Source organism: Chenopodium quinoa, unplaced genomic scaffold (assembly GCF_001683475.1).
Source record: "Chenopodium quinoa cultivar QQ74 unplaced genomic scaffold, ASM168347v1, whole genome shotgun sequence".
Lineage (NCBI taxonomy): Eukaryota > Viridiplantae > Streptophyta > Magnoliopsida > Caryophyllales > Amaranthaceae > Chenopodium > Chenopodium quinoa.
Genome location: NW_018744991.1, coordinates 461426 through 477990, shown reverse-complemented (window position 1 = coordinate 477990; position 16565 = coordinate 461426).

The window sequence follows — 16565 nt, the reverse complement described above, 5'->3', positions numbered from 1 at the left end:
TAAAAAGGGTACCTATTATTAGCACTGGTTAACCGGTGCCAAAGAATTTAATTCGCACCAGTTAACCTGTGCGAAATCTAAGAATTGGCACCGGTTTTGAACCGGTGCGAATGCTTCTGGTTTTTGGCATCCCTCAAATCTGAACTGGTTCAAATCCGATGCTAAATGGGGATTTTGAACCGGTGCTAAATGGCATTTTTCGCCTAGTGGAAAATCGTCTGCGTTGGTTTGGGCATGTAAGACAAAGACCCGAGGGTGCACCGATGCGAATAGTGGAAGAGTGGGACCATGGAGGAGTTAAACGAGAGTGAGGGAAACCGAAAATGACTTGGTTGGAAGGAGTTAGGAAGGATATGAAGTGTATGGATGTGCATGAGGATGAGGCATTGGATCGTAAGGGATGGAGGCGTAAGATTTATGTCGATAACTACACGGAATAATCAAATTTGGTTCATGTTAGCCGACCCCCCTTATGGGATTAAGGCTTTGATTAATTAAATTTAGGGAATCTATGCTTAGTAATATGGAGTACTCTCTCTGTCCCTTTATTTTTGCTCTATTGCTATTTTTGGGGTCAAATTTTGAAAATTTTGACCATAAATTACGGTTAATCTATATGAGATAATATAGTCATGTAGGATTTTGTAAAATTCGTCTCATTGTACACCCTTCTTTTCATAATAATCGCAACACTAGGTATTGCACAAAGTTTTATGAAAATTATTGGGTGGAGACCAAAAAGAAAATTTTATAATATAAAGTATAGTTAGTAGAAATATATTTAATTGTTTGTAGGAGAGAAAAATAATAAAAAAGTAGTGTAAGTGAGGTTAGTAGGAGACAAAAATAATAAAATAGTAGTGATTTTTACCAAATAAAGAAGTATTGTAATTATTATGAAACGGATGTAAAAGGAAAGTGTTACGATAATTATGAAATGGAGGGAGTATGTTTTATTAATACCCTATCCGTTTTGTAATAATCGAAACACTTTCTTTTTACGTCCATTTCGTAATAATTGTAACACTTCCTTATTGGTAAGGACCTAGTATTTTCTCTCCTACTAACCCCATTTTCACACATATTTTCTCTTTCCTACCAACCCTACTTACACTACTTTCTTAAAAAAAATTATTTCTCTCTTCTATTAACTACTCCCTCATCCCCTAATTTTACCCCGTTGCAAAAATATGGATCAAACTTTTAAAATCTTTTACCATAAACTACTCTTAATCTATAAGAGATAATATAGTCATGTTATATCTTATTGGATTCATCTCATAGTATATTTTATTAATATCTAGTTTTTATAATTTTTACACATATGAAAATTGAGATAAAACTGTTTTAATACGCATCTTGGAGATTGTGAAAAATCAAATGGGGCAAAATTTTAATATTTTACTAGATTAGGTCCCATGCCATGCTTGGTAATTTCACTACATTTAATCAATTAAAGAAAAAAAACTGTATTAAAAGTACCACCGATAAAATACAAATATAACCGATATTATCTTTTTATTTTGCGTATACAGTGAAATGAAATATGAAATAACGAAAGAGTTGATTAAACAAATGAGTATATTAAAACTATATGTTAGATCATATGAGTATTTTAAAATTCAATGATGAATTAGTTATCAATTTTTTTTTAGCCAAATAAGTATTTAAAATTATATATTACACCTAATGGGCAGGATTAATTACACACTTTAATGATATTTGATCAAATTTTGTTTTTTCCTATATGATAATATATGAAAGTATTGGAGATATAAATAACAAAGAATGAAATTTTAATTAATCAAATTTTCTTACATGAAATAACAAGCATAGATAAAGTGTTTATAATATTGCACTATTTTGTTATTCGTATATATTAGAATTAAGCGAAAAATCAATTAAAGTATTAAAAAAATAAAAATTCCTATTAATAATAATAATAATAATAATAATAATAATAATAATAATTATGGGGAGCATGCCTTATGGTCATGTCAGATTGTATCTCTTCTCCTGCCAGGTTGTTTTATGGGGAGCATACCTTATGGTCATGTCAAGGAGTGCAGCAGGGTGATCCTCTTGGCCCTTTGCTTTTTGCTTTGGTTCTTCATCCGTTGGTGTGCCGAATAAGGGATTCTTTTGACTTATGTTTGCAGGCTTGGTATTTGTATAACGTCACTATCATTGGTGACACCTTAGTAGTCGGTAAGGTTATGGAGTTGATTTTGGTGGAGGGACCTCGTCTCGGCCTCCATGTCAACGTTGAGAAGACGAAAGTTTACTGGCCCTCGGAGGACCCTCGTAGCCGTCTCGTAGGTGTCTTTCCTCCACATATTGCTCGTCCTGTGCTTGGTGTGAAGTTGCTTGGTGGTCCTGTCAGTGTGAATTCCTCTTTCTGTGGCGAGCTTGTTTCGCAGAGGGTATCGAAGACAATTGTGCTAATGGATGCTGTTGCAAAGCTCGATGATCCCCAATGTGAGTTGTTACTTCTTCGTGCGTGTACTGGGGTTTCCAAACTCTACTTTGCGATGCGTACTTGTCCCCCCCCCCCCCCGTCTTTTTGAAGCGGCCCAGACTTCTTTTGATGTGGCTCTTCGGGCTTCTTTGGAGCGCATTGTCACTGCTTCAGGGACTGGTTTTGGTGATTGGCAATGGCGCCTTGCCACCTTACCTTTTTCTTATGGTGGACTGGGTGTCTATTCAGCGGGTGATGTTCGACACTATGCTTTCCTTGCGTCGCGTTTGCAGTCTTCTGGTCTTCAGGCTACGCTTCTTCGCAATTCTGGTATTGTGGGTCTAGAACCGGTCTTCGATGATGCTCTTCGTCTTTTTAATAGGACTGTGGGGACTGACCTTATGAGTAACCCTAGTGAGATCGCTGCCCCCAAACTCATGAAGAAATTGGCAGATATATATTTCACGAAGGTCACTGCATCTGCAGAATCTACTTTCTCCTTATCTCCGCGTCAGGTCGCATTATGGCAGTCCCAACAAGGGGATCACACTTCAGCGTGGTTGCGAGCGGTCCCGATATTAGGCTTGGGACAGACCATGAATGGTAAGACTTACCGTTCTATTCTTTGTTACCGGTTGGGTGTTCCTTTATTCTCCATTTCGACTCCGTGTTCTGCTTGTTCAAGGGTTTTTGATGGGGATATTTATGGGGATCATGCAGTGTCTTGTGCTGGGATGGTGGGTATTAAACATCGGCACAACGGTGTTCATGACACCCTTGTTGATATTTGTTTTCGGTCTGAGATTTCTGCTCGAAAGGAGGTTAACGTTGGGTCGACTGGAGGGAATGACGGGGCTCTTCATCCAGCAGATGTGTTGCTTTATTCTTGGGAGATAGGTCTTGATGTATGTGTTGACTTGACGGGGTCTTCTCCTTTAACTCAATCTGGGTTGTCTAACTTTGTTCCTGGTCGAGTTGTGTCGGCTGCGGCTCAGCAAAAGCGGGACAAGTATGAGGCGCGTTGCAAGGCAATTGGCTATGATTTTCTTCCTTTCTCCTTTTCTTCACTGGGGGAATTAGAGAAGGATGTTGTTACGTTGCTAAAGCGGGTTCAGGTGTTCGTTAGGACTCAAGATATTGGTGCTCGTGCAGCTGCTCATATTTTCAACAGGATCGGGTTCGCTATAGCTAGAGGGGTGAGGGCCCAAATTATATCTCGGCTCCCCACTTCTTGTAAATCAATCGACTTTGTAGGTTTTTGTTATTTTTATAATAATAATGATAATAATAATACTAATAATAATAATAATAATAATTTGTAGTATGGATTTATTATTTAATAGATTCATCATTCTAAATATTGTTACAAAAATAAAAAAGTATTAATCATTTGAAGGAATAAAATATGATGTATTAAAGATATGACATTCATCGTAATATTTATTATGATGTATTGTTCAATTATTAAAAGATTTGGAGAATGAAGTAATAATAACTATAACGGAGTATATTTATTATAAAAGATACACATACAAGATTTGGAATAATATTATGATAGTTATATTATACTAAAATTCTCAAAGAAGATTTTACCAAAAAATGAAAAGGTGTGTTTTTGGAGGGAAAAAACTCCACCAGGAGTAATTGACATGTGTTATTCTTGGTGTCTGTTTTAGTATTATGTTATTGATATGATAAAAAAAAAATTCTCTTGGTCTCCACTCTATAATTTTTCTTAAATTTTGTGCATGCTAAAGCTAAACTATTGTGATTATTATGAAAACGAATGGAGTACGTATCATAGTTTAAAAAAATTTACGTGTATGGAAATGAAAATATATACGTTAAGACCCACTTTAAAACCATGAAAAGTTAATTAAGGTAAAATAAAAAAATAAAAAATAGGGAGTAACAGTGATGGTTTGGTGTTTGCTCTCGTCAATTTAGTGTAGCTTTTGGTTCGTTGACAGAATGACGAGGCATCATGGACCGCTACATGAGTACCAGGTATGGACCATACCAAGGAGCGAAAACAATATAAATTAACAATAACAACATAATAAAAAATACTCTCCTTCCTCTTTCCCTCTTCCTCCATCGGAAATCTCGCTGGAATAATAACATAACAGTATAAAATAAAAATTAACAGTATAAAATCAACAATTACAGTATATTTATGAATTTATCAATAATAAAAATATAAACAGAAACAAATAAGAATTTTGGTATGGACCATACCAGGTATGGGCCTATACATACTCCAGAATTACAACTCTTAAATGAGAAATTATGGAGCAATACCTGGTATAAGCACCTCATGCCAATACCAGAATAATTTATACTATTTTTATGAAAAATAAATTATACTTCCTTCTTTCCACGAATATTGCAACAAGGATGAAATTACGCATCCCAAAGCATATTTTATATGTTAAATATTTATAATTATTTAAGAGTAAAAATTATAAAAAGTTGATATTGTGAAAGTATGTTACGATACAAATCTAACCAGATTTTACATGACTGTATTTACTTTACGTATAAATCATAATATGTGGTCAAACAAGCGTGATAAATAGTGTAAATGTCTAGTTATTGCAATATTACTAGAACGGAAAAAGTAATAAAATGTAAAAAAAAGGGGGAGAAAAGTAAAGGGGGTAAAAAGTTGGGTGAACCATTTCTCCATGGAAAAACACTAGAGGATTAGAGGGAGTTTCCAAAATTGCGTCATAGCTGGTGGCTATTCACTGGAAATCCGGAGGGAAATCCAAATATAGTGGTTATTCATCGGAAATCTCGAGGGGAAGTCGGGCTCCCTTGTGGAACGAAATTTAGCACGAATTGAAGCTTAGATATATCTCCATTGAATTTGCAAGCTTTTTTAGATAATTCAGTATGCAAATAAGGTAGGACGATTATTCATCTAAGCTAAATTTGGAAATTTGGGATTGAAGTCGACAACGCGAATTATTTGATGGCGATAGCTATTGTTGATAACATATTGTTAATTTTTATACAGTTATTTGTTGATTAGTATACTATTATTGTTGCATATTCGATAAATATTGTTTTTTTTTCTTTTTTTTTTTTGTGAAATTTTAATTATTTTACTTGATTCAAATTGTAAAAAGTTATTTTATCTGTGGATCTGGGTTTATATGCTTTCTATTTTCTGGAATTTTTATGGGTTTGATTTAAATGTTATCGTTTTATAAAAATTGGTTTTAGGTTGTGCAATGTTTATATTGTTATTGTTGACAAATATACTGTTATTATTGTTGATTTTATACTACTATTATTGATTTGTATATTGTTATTGCACATCCGATAGTGGTGGTGGTAAGGGCAGTGCAATAATCCCAACCAAATTGAAGAAGAAGAAGATGACGATAATGGTGATTTTCTTTCTCTAGAATGGCTGAATTACAGTCTTTGGTTTTGGTGGTGGTTGAGGAAAGCCGCAATGACGACAATGGTGGTGGGCTACAAATAAATCTTTTCCAAAAGTACGAGAAAGAAACTTTTTTACAGCCAACTCATGTGGTAACTAAGTTACTATCCCAATATATATTGAATGACAAATATACCCCCAAGTATTGGGTATGAGAGTCTCTATCTGATAGTGGTCCATCAGACCTCGCTCTTAAACTGTCTAAAATTGAGTAGTCTTGTCAGTATTGAAGGTTTTTTGGGGTTTTGATAGAAAATCAGATATATATTGAACTTACATTTGGGATCGTCAAAAAAAAAAAAAAAAAAACTTACATTTGGGGATCATAACTCATAAGTTTACACCCACGTCTTATAATGTTTATAGTACACTCAGCCAGTCAGCTTTGTTTAAGATTTTGTGAGATATTCCTAATGGTGTGGTGTACGAAATTTCTTTAAATTACATAGTACTCCATACTAAATCATTCAACTTATGCGTCGAGTAATAATTTATACTTCGTAGATGATAAAAGTTTGACATTTATCTTTAAGTCAAGCGTTCGATGCCTACCACATTACCTTATTCTCTCTTAATTTTATATCCTTATTGTGGGAGACTTTGGTGGCGGACTTTTGTCAGTGATGACGAGGACCTGACCCCCTTAACTTTAGAGTTGGCAAAAATTGACACGACACGAACTGAATACGAAAAAAACGAGTTAGTGTCAAGGGTTTTCAACACGTTTAATTAAACGGGTCAACACGACAAGACATGTTTAATTAAACAGGTTCAGTTAGTGTTGAGATTTTCAGCACGAAATTAACACAACTCAATCCGCCTCATATAAAAACCCAATAATTTATGGAATTATTGATAAATCTATTGAACAAGACCAATATTTTTCAATTCAACACGACACACACGACATGAACCGAACGCGAAAAAAGTGGGTTAGTGTTAAGGGTTTTTGACACGATTAATTAATTGGGTCAACGCGACACGACACGTTTATTAAATGGGTTGGGTTAGTGTTGACCTTCCCCAACCCGTTAATTTCCGACACGAAAACGAACACGACACGATTGCCAGGTCTACTTAACTCTCGTTGGGTAGAAAGTGATTTTGCATTCATCAAACTAGCAGATTGAGAATCAAATCATAGTCCCTATTTATTATTAGCAGATTCAGAAATTAATTTTGATTATTTCTAAATCGGTCTACTTAATCAATCAATAATAACATAATACTAAAACAGACATCAAGAATAATACATGTCACTTCCTGCGCAGTTAATTTCCCTCCAAGAACCATTTCCACAAAAAAAAAAAAAAAAAAAAAAAAAAAAACTACTTTACATTATTTTTCTATTTATACCCTTTTTCGTTCACAACTTATTTATGGATAATAAATAAATCGTAATATATTGACTTTATAGAATATAATAACAATAAAGTTACTAAGTACTTATATTTATATTTATATTTATAGTAATTGAAAAGAATCTTTCAGTCAAACGGGATTTCTTAATATATCAATTACATTATAATTCCTTTCTATACATATATTAAAAAGTATTGAAAGTTCTTTTTCTGACATATTAAGCAAATAGAATATCTTTTAGGCCCCGTTCATTTCATTTTATTTTTGCTGAATTAAATTATTTTTATTAAACTGAAATTATTTTTGCTGAACTTAAAAATTATTTTTTACAGAACTTAAATTAATTTTACTGAACTGAAATTATGTTTGCTGAATTGAAATTATTTTTATAGAATTTATATTATAATTCTTCTTTAAAGATACTGAATTTTATTGAATATAACTTATTTTTACTGAACTGAAATTATTTTTACCGAACTAAACTTATTTTTACTAAACTAAACTTATTTTTACTAAACTAAACTCATTTTTACTGAATTGAAATTATTTTTACTTAATATTATTTTTTGTAAGGTGAAGTGAACAAGGCCTTATTCTGAATAATTAGAGTATCTTTGTTACGTAATATTATATTAAAATAATTCTAAGGTAAATTAACTATAAGAAATACAATAACTCGATATATTCTGTTAAATCAACATATTAAGTGTGTATAAATAAAATTTTTACACATTTGACACATTAATTATAAAAAAATTATTAATTTTTTATTAATTTTCTATAAAAAAAATAATATAATCTTTCATAAACCATTTGAAAACCTTTTATTAGGATAAGATGAATTATAATGCATGTATAAATATTTTGTGAATATTATTACTTAAACGAGCACTAATGTTCTATATTATTTATTATTAATGAAGATAATTAAAGTATGAATGCTTTAACATCTACTATAGTTGATATCATGATATGGATAACTTATCAAAATTAATTTATTAGATATAATTAATTTTTTTAGAAAAAGATTAGGCTTACCGTGTCGTCCGTACGTGCCACGAGGCCTAAACTAGTAAAAGTATAATGATCACTACTAGTGGTAGTTTTTCCAACGCTTTATTTACTTTTTCATAAAAGGTAGGGGGGGGGGGGATTCCTTCATATCCTTGGCTCCCGAGAAATTCTTACATGCATCCGGGTTTAGGAATAAGTAGGTGTACACAAGAGTTTTATTTATTTATTTTTTTTCTTCTCTTTTATTTGAAGATTCTTTAAGTGACCACATAATATCAAACATGTAAAAAAATTATTAGGTACACTCGAGTGCAAGTAAGAATTTGCAGGCTCGTTCAGGTTTGAGAACAAAAGTTAATATTTTACTAGATTAAGTCCAGACCTCATCTCCCATAAGCTTAATGTTGACCCAACGTGTCGACCAATTAAGCAAAAGAAGCGGAATTACTCCGCTAATAAGAACCGAGACATCGCAGCCGAGGTCAAAAAATTGCTGGAGGCAGGCTTCATCGAACCTTGCCAATATCCAGAATGGCTGGCAAATGTGGTGATGGTTCAGAAGGCCAATGGTACCTGGAGGATGTGCGTTGACTTCACGGACCTAAATAAGGCTTGTCTGAAGGATTTCTATCCCTTGTCGAGGATCGATCAGCTAGTCGATTCGACAAGTGGCCATGCCTTGCTTAGTTTCATGGACGCATTCTCGGGGTATCATCAGATCTTCATGAACCCCGACGATCGAGCAAAGACAGCATTCGTCACGAACGTTGGGGTGTACAATTACAAAATGATGCCCTTCGGATTGAAAAATGCGGGGGAAACCTATCAAAGGCTGGTGGATCAAGTTTTTTGCCGATCAAAAGGGCCGAAACATGGAAGTCTATGTCGACGATTCGATCGTCAAAAGCGAAAAACCTGAGGACCAAGTTAAGGACCTGGCTGAAACTTTCGCCACCTTAAGAAAGTATCAAATGAAGCTGAATCCGAAGAAGTGTGTCTTCGGCGTGAAGTCAGGGAAATTCCTTGGGTTCATAGTCAGCAAAAGGGGGATTGATGCCAATCCCTCCAAAGTCAAAGCAGCGCTCGACCTTCCTGAGCCGAAAACAAAGCGGGATGTTCAGCGGCTCACCGGAAGAATGGCAGCCCTCTCGAGGTTCATTTCCAGAGCTTCGGATAAGGGGTTACCTTTCTTCAAAGCCCTGAAACTCCCGAAAACAAAAGAGCTCGTTTGGGAGGAAGAGCAAAAAGACGCCTTTAAACAGCTTCGGGAGCATCTGGCTCAACTCCCAACGCTGGCTAGCCCAGCAGAAGGAGAAACTTTGTACCTGTATGTGGCCGTTAGCCCAGCCACCATCAGTGCAGTACTGCTGAAGGAAGAAAGTAAAAGTCAGCAACCGATCTACTTTGTCAGTCATACACTGACGGATGCCGAGACTCGCTACCCTCACTCGAGAAAGTCGCTTTCGCGGTAGTAGTAGCTGCTCGGAAGCTGAGGCCCTATTTTGATTGCCATCAGATAGTGGTCTTAACTGATCAGCCGTTGGAAAAAGTTCTCGGCAAGGTTGAAAAATCTGGTAGGCTAGCCAAGTGGGCTTTTGAGCTCACCGAATTCAGCATCAGCTACCGTCCGAGGGCTGCCATTAAGGCTCAAGCTCTAGTGGATTTCTTGGCCGAATGCTCATACCAAGAAGCGCTAGACAATGAAAAGAAAGTCTGGACCGTGTTTACGGATGGATCTTCCACCGAAAACGGTTCGGGGGCAGGAGTAGTGATAACTTCTCCCGAAGGCAAATCCTTCGAGTATGCACTAAAATTTTCTTTAAAGGCCTCGAATAACGAAGCCGAATATGAGGCAGCAATCGCCGGCCTAGAATTGTGCATCTCCCTGGAAGCCGATCATGTCTGCCTGAAAACAGACTCTCAGCTAGTTGCATATCAGATTAGCGGCAGCTACGAGGCCAAAGAGCCCTCCATGATAGCTTATCTTGCCAAGACCAAGTCAGTCATTGCAGAGCTGAAAACTTTTGAGGTTCAGCTGATCCCAAGGGGTCAGAATACTCAAGCCGATGCACTCTCCAAACTTGCCAGTTCAACTCTTACCGAGCTGAACAGATCTGTATATGTAGAAGTGCGTCGAGAGAGAAGTGTCGACGAAGCACCTGAAGTGTGTTGCGCTGACCCAGAGCCTAGTTGGATGGACCCCATCCTAGCTTTCAAGCTTCGGGGAGAAACTCCCGAAGATAAAGCTTTGGCCTCCAAGATGAAGAGAACCAGCTCAAGGTTCATTGTCTTCAGGGGGGAACTTCTGAAAAAGTCCTTCTCAGCCCCATTGCTGAAATGCGTGGGACCAACAGATGTAGATTATATCCTACGGGAGATTCACCTCGGCATCTGTGGGAACCACATTAGGGGAAGGACCTTAGCCCACAAGGCATTGAGGGCTGGATATTACTGGCCCACCATGATCGCAGATGCTAAGGAGCTGGTCCGGAAATGCGAAAAATGTCAAAAATACGCTCCAGTTATCCACCAGCCAGCAAGGGATCTTCAGCCGATCCTTAATCCACTCCCGTTTGCCCAATGGGGACTGGATATACTAGGACCATTTCTAGAGGCTGTGTACCAGAAAAAATGGCTGATAGTTGGTGTTGACTACTTCAGTAAATGGATCGAGGCCGAAGCAGCCTCGAACATTACAGAGCAAACTGTCAGAAAATTTATCTGGCAGAATATCATCACTCGTTTTGGCATCCCGAGAGTATTTGTCTTCGATCATGGGAGGCAATTTGATAACTTACCACTGAAGCGGTATACAGATCAGTTCGGCATCAAACTGGCATATTCAGCGGTATGCCACCCGCAAAGTAACGGACAAGTCGAAGCTGCAAATAAACAGATCCTAAATGCCCTCGAGAAGAGGGTGGAAGATCAAAAGTCCAAGTGGCTGGAGGAGCTCCCTGGAACCCTTTGGTCCCTTCGGACAACTGAAAAAGAGGCAACGAGCTATTCACCTTTTGAACTGGTGTATGGTGCCGAAGCCGTTCTTCCAGTGGAAATTGGCTCTGAGAGCCTACGAGTGCACCACTTCTCGGCTGAGAATGAGCGACTGATGAGGGAATCTCTCGATTTCCTCGACGAAGTAAGAGACTCAGCCCGAGACAGAATGGCCGCTTATAAGCAGAGAATCAGCAAATTTTATAACCGAAGGGTCCATGCAAGGCCTCTTAAAATTGGAGACCTTGTCCTTCGGAATGCTGCTGTAGTTCAGAAAGGCGGAATCCATGGGAAACTCTCAGCTGCATGGGAAGGGCCTTATGAAATCTGTGATGAGCTTCAGCCAGGGACATACCGACTTCGGCAGTTGGATGGAACTGAGTTGAAAAATCACTGGAACGCTGATGTACTGAAAAAATATCATGTGTAAACCCTTCGGGGCAGAACAATCTTTGTAAGTACATTTTGAATTAATGAAAGGCCTTGGAGCCGCCATTTATATAAATATTCGCAACTTTTTATCCTTTCAAAGTTTTCTCGGTTCTATTTACTCTTTAAGGGTTTTTTATTCAGCCTCGTCTGAAACCTTCGCCTTCGGGTAACTGGGTTTCAGATTGCTGACAAAAATCGTCTTTTTAAAGAACCCTAGTCTTTCAGCTGAAGTCAAGCTTCAGTAAGACTTGTTCTCCAAAGACATGAGTCCATGGACAATTCTGGAATATTGCCTTAACTGAGCCTTGTATCCCAGAAAGCCATTATCCGAAACATTGCCTTCAGTTGGCCCTGTGTTTCGGATATCCATTTTTCAATGATAGACAGAAAATCAAGGATAACAGCAACTGTTGGAAATTGTTTATTCAGCCTCGTCTGAAACCTTCGCCTTCGGGTAACTGGGTTTCTGATTGCTGGCAAACTCGTCTTTTTAAAGAACTCTAGTCTTTCAGCTGAAGTCAAGCTTCAGTAAGATTTGTTCTCCAAAGGCATGAGTCCATGGACAATTCTGGGATATTGCCTTAACTGAGCCTTGTATCCCAGAAAGCCATTATACGAAGCATTGCCTTCAGTTGGCCCTGTGTTTCGAATACCCATTTTTAAGAAATAAAGAAATTGTTTATTCAACTGAAGTCATACTTCAATTTCTAGGGGGGGGGGGGCAAGAAGCACTACCAGTGCAAGTTTATGTTCAGCAGAATTGAAGAAACAGTAAAGCACTCAAAAACAAAGCAGCTGAAGAAAAGAACATCAAATTAATAATTTATGCTCAGAAATTGAGCTACAAGTTCAAATAAGTTAAGAAACTATATCGGCAGCCGCCCTCAAGCGGAAAATAACAGCTGTCGAAATACGTACAGAAGCAAAAAAATAAACTGTTTTGTACGACAAGGCAAGCTGAAGCAAAAAACAAACAAGGCAAAAATTCAGAAAGCGGCAAGTCTAAAGTTGAGCGCATGATGAACCACAAGATTCTGAAGACGACTGCCCGAGTTCCTATGCTTCAGCCCGAGGATCAGACTGGTTAGCATTGTTGGGCCCCATGGTGGTCTCAGCCCCAGCAGCAGAAGAAGAGGCTTTGCACTCTGCCGAGCCTCCCTTTCCCTCTGTTCAGCCTCCAACTCCATTCTCTCAGCTTCTTCTTCGGCTTCCTCAGCCTTAAGGATTTCAGCTTCGACTGGAGTTGCATACTTCATATGAGGGTCTTCGGGATCCTGGACCCATTCAACACATTTGGACCAGTCCAACTTCGGCTCAGCATGAAAGCAGACTCTTTGGCACACTCTGAACCCGTTTCTGAAACCCATTTCATATTCTTCCTGGGTATAGACACGGACTTTGAGTAGAGCCTCAGCATCAGCCAACTTCTTCTAGGTCTCCTCCAAGTCTTCCTTGGATTTCTTCAGCTCATCGGCGAGCTTGAAGGAGGAACCTTTCAGCTCATTCAGCTGCTGCTGAACTTGGGAAGCCTATGTCTGGGCCTGGGCCACTTCTTCCTTTTTGGCCATCAGCTGATCCTCAGCTTCTTGGAGCTTAGCTCTCTGAGCTTCAGCAGCAGCAGCAGCCTCTGAGAGTTGGACATCCCTGGCTTGGAGCATCTCTTCAGCAGCCATTCTGCTGGCTTCAAGAGCTTCTAGCCGTTGCTGCACTTCAGCTTGTGCAGCGGCTCCTTCCTGGATTCCGCTCTCAATGGTAGCCTTGAATTTGGAGATATCCACTCCCATGTGCTCTTGGAGGAATTTTTCCCCTTCCATCAGTGGGGGAAAAACTTCCTTCTCCATAGCATCGCAGAAGGTTTTGAAGGCTTCAGCAGCTTTTTTCTCATATTCTTCACCCTTCTGCTGCTTCTCTTCAGCTGCTGCTTGCTTCAGCTTAGCAAGCTTTAACTCCTCTTCGGCTACCTTTTTGTCGTGCTCGGCAGCGTCTACCCTATCTTGTAGGGTATCTATCAGCTCTACAGTGAGAGTCTGATTGTGCACGAACTGAAAACAGGAGCACAAGTTAAAATAAAAAATAATAATAATAATGATAAGTAAAGAGCTGAATTTTAAAGGAGATAAAGGCAAGGAAAATCACCTGCATCATCAGCAGTTGGTTAGACCTGGCTGGGTCAGGAACTGATCTGCTGGATTCGCCCATCCCAACAGTGGCCTTCAGCGACCAGATTCTTGCCCTATCTACTTCGGACATGCCAGCAAAATCGCCGAAGTAGGCTGCAGCACCTTCTCGGTTCTGACCCCATATGAGGTCCCAGATGTGATCTGGGATTGGAATTCGGGGGGCCGAGAAACCCATTTCTCCAGATTGCAGAGTCTGGAAAGAAGGAAAGGATGACGATGGAGCTTCTTTAACTTTGGATGGCTCAGCATCCTCCTTCTCAGAAGAGTCAATTATTATGACCTCTTCTTCTTCAGGGGTGAGGACGAAGGCCTTAACCTCTCTTGCAATGTCTGCCGTGAAACCCTCAGCACTGGGCATCACGGCATCCTCATTCTTGTGCTCAGCAGCACTCTCTTGAACTTCTTCTTGGACCCCTCCCTTAGGTTCAGGAGTTTTCTGATCCACCTCCATCTCGGGAGGTGGCGGAGGGGTCTTTGGAGGTGATTGAGGTGGTGGCCGAGGAACCCTCGGCGATCCATTGCCTTCCTCGGGTTCCCTTATTTCGACGCCGATGGTCATCGGCCTCCGCTGAAAGTCATGGGGGCCGATGATGGCCATTCTTCGGCGCCTTTTCTGAAGCGGTTGCTCGTCCATGTCTGAGTCTGAGGACTCTTCTTGTATCTGGTCTTCGGGACGAACAAGGGCTTTCCCTTCTCTGTGTCTATTACTCTCTTCAGACTGTAAAATACAAGGGGGGAGGAAGAATGTGAGTAAATAAAAAAAAAACAAAACAACAAAACAACAAACAGAAACAGATAATAAGTCTGAAAGCTCACCGAGGTCTTCAGCAAAGCCTCGTCTTCTTCAGCTGCCCTAGCTGCAGCTTCTTCTTCAGCAGCCCTGGAGGACCCTTCTCCTCCTTCACAAGCTTCAATAACCCGTGCAACCTCTTCGGCCGTACGGGGAGCTTCAGCTTCTTCCTCCAGCAGCTGAAACCAGGGATCTCTCTTCTTTCACCAAGGCTTCTGCCTCTGATACAGAGCAACAGCCTCAATTTGGAAGTGGGAAGAGTCTAGATGAACTTCTCTATGCCGCGGTTCAGTGATAGAGGGGGCCCGATCAGTTACAACTCGTTCTCGGTTGACGCCAAGACGAGCGTAGTTAATGCCGACGTTGGTCTCGTCCCGCTCTGAAAAAGAAAAGGGGAAAGGTCAGTTCAGTTAGGTTGGAACAGCATAAAAAAGCGAAGTGAGAGGAGAAACAGAGATAATTAAAAGGCCTCGGCCCCAGCCGAAGAAGCTTATCATCCTTAAACTTTCGGAGGCCGACAGCTGCTAGCATGTTCTCTTGGAAAACATAATGCGTATCGGGGAGCCAAGTCTCCGGGATATGCTGCATTCGGCCGCTGCCCCCCCGGTTCGGCAGCTTGCCGAAGATATTCTGTTGATTAAGGTTTGGATCTGGGCCGTTATCTGCGGGGGGACCTAAACTTCCCATGTCGGGATCAGGCTCAGCAAGGTACCGGGGAGCGCTGAAGACGCAAGGGTGGCCCGGGTCCGTGGGTGCCCTAACCCAAATCCATTGACCTCTCCAGTCCTTGTCTGAAGAGTCGTTCGGCCACATGGTTAGGTACTGGGGCCGAGACTCAATCCGGTACCACCCAGAACCATGACTTCCGTGCCCACTTTGAATATTTGGCACTAGCCGATGAAGCTTTTTGAAGCAGTGCAGGTTCGGCACATACCTGAAGAACTTGCAGACCCATAAGTATGTCATCACCCTTCGGATGCTAATAGGAGTAGCTGACATAGGGAAATATTGTAATGGATCAGCAAGTCTCGGACGAATACGTCCAAAGGGAACCTCAGCCCATACTGAAGTTGTCTTGTGTACACCCCCACATACCCCGGGGGTGGACGATGGATTCTATCGGATGCCACGGGCTTTCGGCACCAATGCCCATCAGCTTCAAGGATGTCGTAATGCTACTCAATTTGTTCGGCAAACCGATACTGTTCGGCATTCTCCACCCACCATGAGTAGGGGCGGTTCTTTATCATGGCCGAAGCTACTTCGGCATCCTCCCACTCTGAAAACCCGGGAAGGATATCCCAAAGGACAGCGGGAACTTCATCGTCCCGCCCAGAAGCGCTCGGCCCCTCCGTTCTCTGAGGAGGAGCCGAGGAAATTGGAGTCGCCCTAATCCCTTCAGCAGGGTCAGACTCTGCTCTTTGTCCATTCCAGGTCCCAATCCTGTTCCTGGGATCGGGAATTGGCCTTGCTCTTCTTGGAGCACGGGCTCTACCCCTATCTCCTCTCGCCATTGATAATTTCGAAGAAAAAAGTCGAAAAAAAGGGAAGGAGTTCAAATTCGAAGAAAAATAAACTAAAATCAAAGGAATTTACCTTAATCTGAAGCGAAAGTTGCCGATTTACGAATTGGTAGTGGCGAGTCTCAGTTTCTAAGCTTAATGCTCGGGGAATTTGCAAAGTTTTGATGCGGGTTCTTGGGTTCTCTCGAGAATTCTGGGTTTGTGTTGGTGAATAAGTGAGGAGAGATGACGCGCCTCTAATTATATCTCCAGAAATGGGAATACGGGGAGTCCGCGTTTCAATTTCTCTTAAATACCCCACTAAGTAACCGTTAAACACACGACCTTGCGATTAAACTGCCCATTATCCGTCCAACTT